Here is an 8,622-nt window from a genome sequence, read left to right as displayed (position 1 = left end):
GCTAACAGTGCTCCATTATTTCGCAGGGAACAGTTATCCCTCGATCAAAATCAGATCCGCCGTGTTTCGCACTCCTCCCACGTAAGAGTGTAGACTCTTGCTTACACAAAAATGAAGCAAGTGGACGGCACTGTAGCACGTCATATCACTCAAACTAGCCCGCCTAACGCGCGGGAAAGCACCACCCTCGTCATTTTGTTCTGGATTTCTATCAATCAACCACACGAAAATGTTACGCTTTGCAAGTTCAAAAGGAAAAGGCGGCACACTTACAACTCGTACGCGTCGCGTTCATGTCGCACCCCCGACAGTCTGGCTCACACGCCGCTCACCAGAGGGGACACGCGTTGTCTTGCGTTTTCACTGACATGTGGGACTGCAATTGAATAAACCGTCGATAGCCGAAATCTAATCGCTCGGCGGGCGTCGGCTGAGAGGAGAGAGACGGGGGAGGGAGAAGAGATCGCCCGCCCGCCGTGCACGGACTCCAAGAAATATGTGGTGATAATGTGAGGTGGGCCATGCGGGAGTCCACACCGCTTCCAAGCCCGCTTCTTACCGCCCTGGCCCACCAGAACCTCTCCCCCACCCCACCACCTCCCCGCACGCGCTCCCCCCTCAGAGGCCAGCTGCCCGCATTCATAGCAAGTAGTACCAGTAAAATTCTGGGCTATAAAGGGCATGTACAATGGTTGATAATGTAGTCTTATCATAAGTCTTTCATGTAATTTAGAGATGACAAAAAAACATGTGTACAATGGATCATCTCTTAGCCTTATCTTCAATAACTAGTTATTCCTAAAAACATGGTGAAACATATTGTGCTAAGAGATCATCTCTTGTCTTCTCGACAAGCCCGCTTATGTGGAGGAGAGAGAGGCATTGACAAAGTCAAGGAGTGGGATCTACAGGAGCCCGTCTCTACACGTGCTCCTAGGTATAAAAAAACTAATTCTAAAAAAAGAGGCATAAAAAACAATTGTGTCTAAAAAAAGAAAGGCAAAAAACTTTTGAGGGGAAATAGATAGAGAGAAAGTGAGAAAAAGTTGTAACCTTATAGTCAACACTATGGTAGTATTACATGAGGAAGGAGGGAGTGGTGCACATGCCAAGTTCACTGGGCTGCCGTGTTTCACACTCCTCCGTATTAACAGTGGAGACAATAGGTTTCATCAAAAATAAACAATGAATACTCGTTGCTCGTCCACTATATCGGAAAGAATACTTTCATTCGCCGACATGTGGGACGTCGACCATCCTGGTCCACCTGCCATGCACAAAATTATCCTGGTCCACCTGCCATGCACAAAGTTAGTCGGACGAAGGAGCCATCATGACTTTGTTGAATTCCGCTTCTTCATGAAAACTTACTCTACCCGCAGTACTGCTACCACACGCGAAGACGGGACCACACTGTACCACGTCATATCACTAAAACCCACTAGGCCAAACTAGCCCGCCTAGGATTTGTACTCCCTCCGTTTCAAAGTTAGTAGTACAAAGTTAACTCATCTATTTTGGAACGGAGGGACGTCTCTGTACTGCTATGATTTTGTGTTGTACATCTCTGTACTTTTGCTATGATTTTCCTACCCTATGAGCCAAATGAGGCCTGAATGTATCCGTGTCGACTATTGCCTGATCGATCGCTAAGCCTACAATTTTAGGAGCTTCGGCTATTGGCCGATCGACGACGGATCAGTATAAGCATACCACGAGCTCATCAGCCCCAACATTTCTCTTCGGTGAGTGTTTTGCAAGTACTATGGCTCGCACAGTAGCTAGCCTACTAACACCAAGAATCATCAAATAAGCCCTGCTGATATGATACATAGTTCAAACTTACATCTAAGCATGCCATATATTACATCAAAAGCTGGTGAGGATACATCTGTTTCCATAACTCGGAGAGGGTTCACATGATTCACTATCAAACAAAAGTAGCAAGTACCGCCCACACAAGACAGTGCACTAGCCCTAAGATGGTTTGATAACACGCATCATTCTGGTAATTAAACACAGGGCAATGCAAACTACCCTGAAGGATTAGCGCGGCCAACTATTTCTTGTCATCGATCTCTCGGGCAATGACCACAACACGGACATCGGCATGGGAATCGATCTCTGGGGCGATGTCCACAGGACTGACCGCGACATCGGAATCGATCTCTAGGGCGATGTCCACAGGATGGACGGCGGCATCGGAATCGATCTTCGGGGCGATGCCAACAGGACGGACCGCGACATCAAAAACGATCTCTGGGGCGTTGTCCACAGGACGGGCCGCGACATCGGAATCATCAAGGACGTCCACCGGCACCTGCACTACCCTAACATATTAGCAAGCACATTGCAAATAATCAAAAACCACAACTTTCGGTAATAAGCCATTTTTTTACCTTGTGCAGCTCACCGGGGGATCCCATCCCTCCGGGGCCATCTCCTCGTCCTCCATGGGGGCCATCACCTTGCCAGGGGAATACTGCTTCTCAACGGCGACTATCTCCTCAAACTTGGCCTTGAGCCTCGCATAGGTGGCCATCAGAGTTTTTGGGGTAGGCACGGTGGGGCCCTTGCTGTTCTTCCAACTTTCTTTGAGGAGTTCATCCGCCAACGTCGTCAACTCATTGGCCAGTGCTTGTTTCTTGGAGTTCTTCGTCTCCATGGGTTGGCCCACCAACATGGTCAACTCGTTGGTCGGTGCTCGCTTCCTGGAGATCGTTGTCTCCAGTGGGTTGTCCGCCGGCAACTCTTTGCCTAGTGCTCCAGGATCCATCAATGAACAGACAAACAAAAAGCAATCGAAAGGAAACCACAATCACAATGAAAACGGGAAAAGAATAGGCTGTGAGAATCGGTCAGTGCTTCGCAAAAAGAAGATTCTTGGAATGAAAATATAGCAGCATCACTGATTCGCCCACCTTTCCTTCATTGGTACAGAAGAAAAATGGCAGAAGTGAGTAGCCTGGAGTGAGGTTTTCTCCAAGAAAGGGGAGAAAGGGCTTCAACGAGCATTGCAGTGAAATGATGGTTGCTTCGTCCAGTCCAACTTCGAGGCCACTTTACCATTGCTGGTAAAGGTGTGGGTTTTGTGATATGACGGGTCATGACGGCCACACTGGGGTGACCGGTGAGTTTTGACTGTAGCACCTCGCTGTGATTTGGTGGATGGCACGCGGGCCCGGATGCTTTGATGTCCCGCATGTAGATAGAGCGGCTAGTCATATAGGACTGCCCAATATTGTGCACCGCGACCAAGGCGGAGAGGAAAACGAGATAACTACGTAATTAATGCATGAGTTTAATTAGGGTAGTTTTATAAAGTACGAGATACATTCCTCCAATCGCAAAATGCCTTGGTTGATGAGATTTGAGATTTGAGCCCTATAAACCGGAAGGGAGATTTGAGATTTGAGATTTGAGATACTGCACGCGGTGTAGTCTAGTCACTTGTTGGAATCTCTAGAAAGACTTACACCGCATGATTCTTTGCTCCTTCTTACTACTACGTACTACTTCACCGACATGTGGGACAGCCAGCAGCATCCGGGTCGACGTAATACGTGTCATGCACCAGATTAGAGTACAGAATGGAAGGGGGGCATCACCCCGGTCGTACCGCCTGGCCCTGTTTGGATACTCTAACTCAGTTAAAGGTTAGAGTTAGACCGAAAGAGGTGTTTGGATGACAGGGTTAGATGGAGCGCGGATACGGCGAGGTGCCTTCATGGGCGGTGCGAAAGGGAGGGAGGGAGAGGATGAGAAGCTTCGAGGAAGTGGGGAGGGATCTGCTGCGGGGAGAGCGAGAGAAAAATGTGTTTTTTAGTGTCCCGAGAAGAACTAACTAAAATAAGCACCTCTTGGGTGGGTTAGATTTTTTTTGGGTTAGTTGAGTTCAAACTAACCCAAACTAACTCTAACACATGGATCCAAACAGTAACCCAAACTAACCCTCCTATTTGGATATTTTTGGGTTAGTTGAGTTCAAACTAACCCACTAACTCTGACACATGGATCCAAACAGTAACGCATCGTTAAATCGCATAGCCCGACCTTTCCAGCAGTAAGTAAGTTGAATCCGCTACTCCCTCACCCTCCTCGCCTCTCTGTCAAACCGCCTACACGAAAACTGCCGCGCGTACTGCCCGGGAAAAGCCCCGCCCTCAACTTTTAACTACGCAAAAATAGTTCGAGCTTATTCGTTCTATATAAATACTAGTACTGTATGTTTATTCACCCATGGGGTTGTTCAATGAATGGAGGGCCGAGGAGCACAAGTGAACAATACTACTACTAGTAGTAGTAAGTAGGAGTCGTACAGTTGGTCACCTTAAATAGAGAGTTTCTTTTCTTTAATGCCACGTACGAAAATTGAAACGCTTGTTGTGGAGAGAAAAAGATAATCACTCCACTATATATGTACATAGGGGCATGAGTGCTTGCTTTACTAGGGTTGCTCTCTTCATTCTCTCATCCTCTCCAGATATAAACAAGACAGCGTAAGCGACATTTTCTCTCTGCTCATAGATCCGACCGAATCCCTTCGGCTGGTGTGTGTAGAGGACTAGGTGCATTGTTCACGCGGTCATCGCCGGCGAGGGAGGAAACCTACAGCTGCCGGAGGGGCCCGATCCTCTACCCGTGCCGTTCTCTCCGAGACAGTGCCGGATCAGGAGGTCCTCCGACCCTTCTTCCTCCCTGCCGTATTGTCCGCAGATTCGACCTGCCGCCGCCGACATCCCGATGACCCTCAGGTATAAGTTCTTCGAAAGCGGCCTTGCTCTACTGCCCCAGCTCCCCACGTGTCCGCATGTGCATCTTTTTCTACTCCCATCAGCTCTTCCAAAGCCACCTAAATTTTTAGTATTATTAGAGGTAAAGCTACTTCATGCATTCGAATCTAGGGCTTTGTTCAAACAACGAAGAAAGGGGGGAAAGTTGTAGCATGAATCTAGGACTTGATTCAAAGAGGAAATAATATGGTGGAAGTAGTAGAGACCGGATACCCAACCGGTCTCTTGGTTGAAAAGGGAAATAATGGGAAAACGCAGTACAAACAGGATAAGGAACAGATCTATTATTGGTTGAAAAAAGGATAGAAAGTGGCGGCTGGTGCACAAGTCAACAGAGTATGTCTAGGATTAGATTTGTTGCCCTCACATAGTAAAAGGTCTCCAGGATTAGAATTGCTGCCCTCACATAGTAAAAGGTCTCAGGATTAGATTTGCTGCCCTCACATAGTAAAAGGTCTCCAGGATTAGATTTGCTGCCCTCACATAGTAAAAGGTCTCCAGGATTAGATTTGCTGCCCTCACATAGTACAAGGTCTCTAGGATTAGGTTTTCTGCCCTCACATAGTAAAAGGTCTCCAGGATTAGATTTGCTGCCCTCACATAGCATGAACAAACTCAGCATCACCACTTTATGCCTCCTTGTAGGTACATTGTGCTGATGCGTCCACTGTCGCATGTCCTTATACCAACCTTTTGTTGTTGTTAATGTAAGGGCGCATGTAAAATGAAGCGATCACAATGTTACCTTAGGGACATGTCTAACCAGTGTTATTGTTAATCTAATGCCTCCAGTGATAAGATGCAATTAAAATGTGTTACAAATGACACTCCTGCTGTTTTCCCCAGTATGATAAGTAAGTTGCTCCTTTACGCTGCTGAGTGTCCTGGTGTCCCCATGGTCCCATGCCCTTAAACCAACTCTTTAGCTGCTGTTGATTTACTGTATCTGGTAAACAAGCAATGCCACCATTAAAGTAATCCCATATTTGAGGAATCTCATTGTTGATCATAATGCTTCTGGTAACATGAAGCGTTGCTAACATTTTAAAATTTCTACTGTCCTTGCGTGATTGCCATGAACATAATTAAGATGCTTCTTTTCATTTCGTATATGTTTCGTATATTCTTATTGACCAGCAACTGTTTACTTTCTATCTTTTTGTGCAGATAGGGATATCCATTTCACCTTGTTGCTATTGTGACCTTTTGGTGAACTGCACAAAACACTTTTTTTGGAATGAGTGTCTTGTGCAGTTCAACTAAAATGTCACGTGGGCAACATCTCTCAATTTTGGTGGAACTGCACAAAATGGTGATTGGAGTTTCCAAAATCTCCGTCAAGTTCTGCTGGTAATCTCGTCCAACATTTTATTAGCCTTTGCAAGATGAGCCGTCACTGTCACCACAATGGCACTTTATTTTAGTGGAACTGCACAAAAGGATAAGAAAATTATAGTTGCACCTTACATGAGCTGGACAACCAACCTTAATGTTCCTCAATTTTAGTGCAACTACTAAAGAAGAACCTGCCAGCTCACGAGAGCAAGTACTTCTTGCTAGCTGAATGATGCAATCTTTGCTTCATTTTAGGTGAACTGCAGAAAAGGGCGCATGAATTGAGTCATGGAACTCCAGGCAGGCCTCATCCGAGTGGAGCTGCAGGTTGAGTTCAAGGAGGCCACTATTAAAGTGAAATCATGCTCTTCTTGTTTGTGCTGTGCAAACAGGAATACTCAACTACAGATGTTGTGACGGTTAAGAGCATTCGCCAAGTTCTTCGATTGTATGACATGGCTAGCCAAGATGGATTTAATCTCGATATTCACTTTGTCAAAAGGCTCTAATGGGTTGGTTCTGAATCTTGCAAGCTGGGAATCAATGAGATGTGTAGGCATCTTTGTTATACTTATTATTTGAATCTTATTTGTTGGTTCTGAATCTTGCAAGCTGGGAATCAATGAGATGTGTAGGCATCTTTGTTGTATTTATTATTTGGATCTTATTTGTTGGTTCTGAATCTTGCAAGCTGGGAATCAATGAGATGTGTAGGCATCTTTGTTGTACTTATTATTTGGATCTTATTTGTTGGTTCTGAATCTTGCAAGCTGGGAAACACGACATGATGATGTAGAGGACAACAACCATAACAAACAGTTCAAACTTGGTAGTATTATCTTTGTGAAAGTGCGACAAATGTGCTGATCGTGTGCGTCCTGAGAATAATAATTCTAATTGTTGTGCATGTTGATCCTGTGGCACTGATAGAACGAGCCAATGCATTGCTTGTTTTAAGTATAAATTTCTATTAAAGCTAATTAAATTTAAGTAAAGTGACCACTAACTCCTGTTATTACAGTACCAATACAGACCCGCTCGTGAACCGACGTGTGGCCGGAGTAGGTTTCTTAATGGAGGCATTTGAATGCGCCGAGGGTGCATCTTCTGCCGGGCGCGCAGCGGACGAGGGAGGCGTAGTAACTGTTGTCACCTGTGCCCATCCATTCGTTCAGTTGAAAAATGAACTGCTGCCGCCGCCTACACACTCGTTCAGTTGAAGAGACTCCAATGGCGATCTGAGGGGTGATCCTGCTGGATATGGACTTCAGCAAGGAGTTCCCCTTTGAGTTCGCCGTTCAGTCCTATGGCTGCACCAAGTCGAATGTGATGTACACCAACGATCCGGACTCGGTGAAGCTCTGCCTCGCCGAGTTCAAGCTGTACCTATAGGACGAGAAAGCACAAGGTTGCAGGACTAGACCTTGTGCCCATCCATTCGTCTCCTGACAGGGACCAGCGGATCGCCATCACACAGGTATGTGTGCGGGACGAGGTTCTCATCTACCACTTCTATAGGGCCATCAGAGGTTCTGGAGCATTCGCCCGTTTCATCGGCAGCGCCGACTGCACCTTCGCTACGGTGGAGAGAAGGAAGAACGCGACGATTCGGCCATCTGGTGCAACAAGCTTGTCGATATCCAGAAGCAATACAAAATCATCAGCAACGGGCAGGAGAAGGACTCCGTGGTTGACCTCGTCGAGACCATCATCGACCCCTGATACGCCAACATGAAAGAAGACAATGATACCAAGGACCTGAACATGTGGGAGGTACCTCTGAATCTAGCCTACATAACCTACGCGGCCAAGGACGCATACGCATGCTACGACATGTACAGGCAGATCTTGGACATGAGGGCGTGTCTGCTTCCCGTAACCGACAAGTACACGGACAGCCGCAGCGTCATGATCAAGCGTGCCAGGAAGGTCTAGATGTTGTACTTTATCTGTTTATAAGCAGCTTTATCATCCGAGTGTTTCATGCATTAGCCTATGTGTCGTAATTATCTGTTTTGTCCGAAATATTTCTTTTAAGAACCCATTAACCCGTTTGCTTTTTTAGTGGCTATTTGCTTATGTATGCAACTAGTTCACTTGTCCGTTAAAAAAATAGTTCACTCGGCTGCCGTGTTTTGAATCTCCTTCCTCCCAACATATTCCCCTCCTCAGGTGGACCCAGTAGGTCTCGTACACAGACATATGGGACCAACCACCTATCCATTTGTATTTCTTTATTTTGTTTAATCTTTCGTCCTCTTCCTATACAGTGGCTGGCCATCATAGCCTATGGCGTTGGCCAGGCCATCCCTCTACTACCACACATTGTCCGGCGGCGGCAGCTCCACCGGCCCACCCTGCACCCGAACAAGTCAACCCTCGTACTCCCCTCCGCCTGCATCTTCCCCCGCTCCGGTTTGTTCAGTCCGAGGTCTCAACGTCGTCCTCCGCCTTGGTGCTCTAGCCGCGTCGTCGCCGTCTGTTGTTCCCAACA

This window comes from Triticum aestivum, chromosome 3D (assembly GCF_018294505.1).
Source record: "Triticum aestivum cultivar Chinese Spring chromosome 3D, IWGSC CS RefSeq v2.1, whole genome shotgun sequence".
Classification (NCBI taxonomy): domain Eukaryota; kingdom Viridiplantae; phylum Streptophyta; class Magnoliopsida; order Poales; family Poaceae; genus Triticum; species Triticum aestivum.
This window is presented reverse-complemented; position numbering follows the sequence as displayed.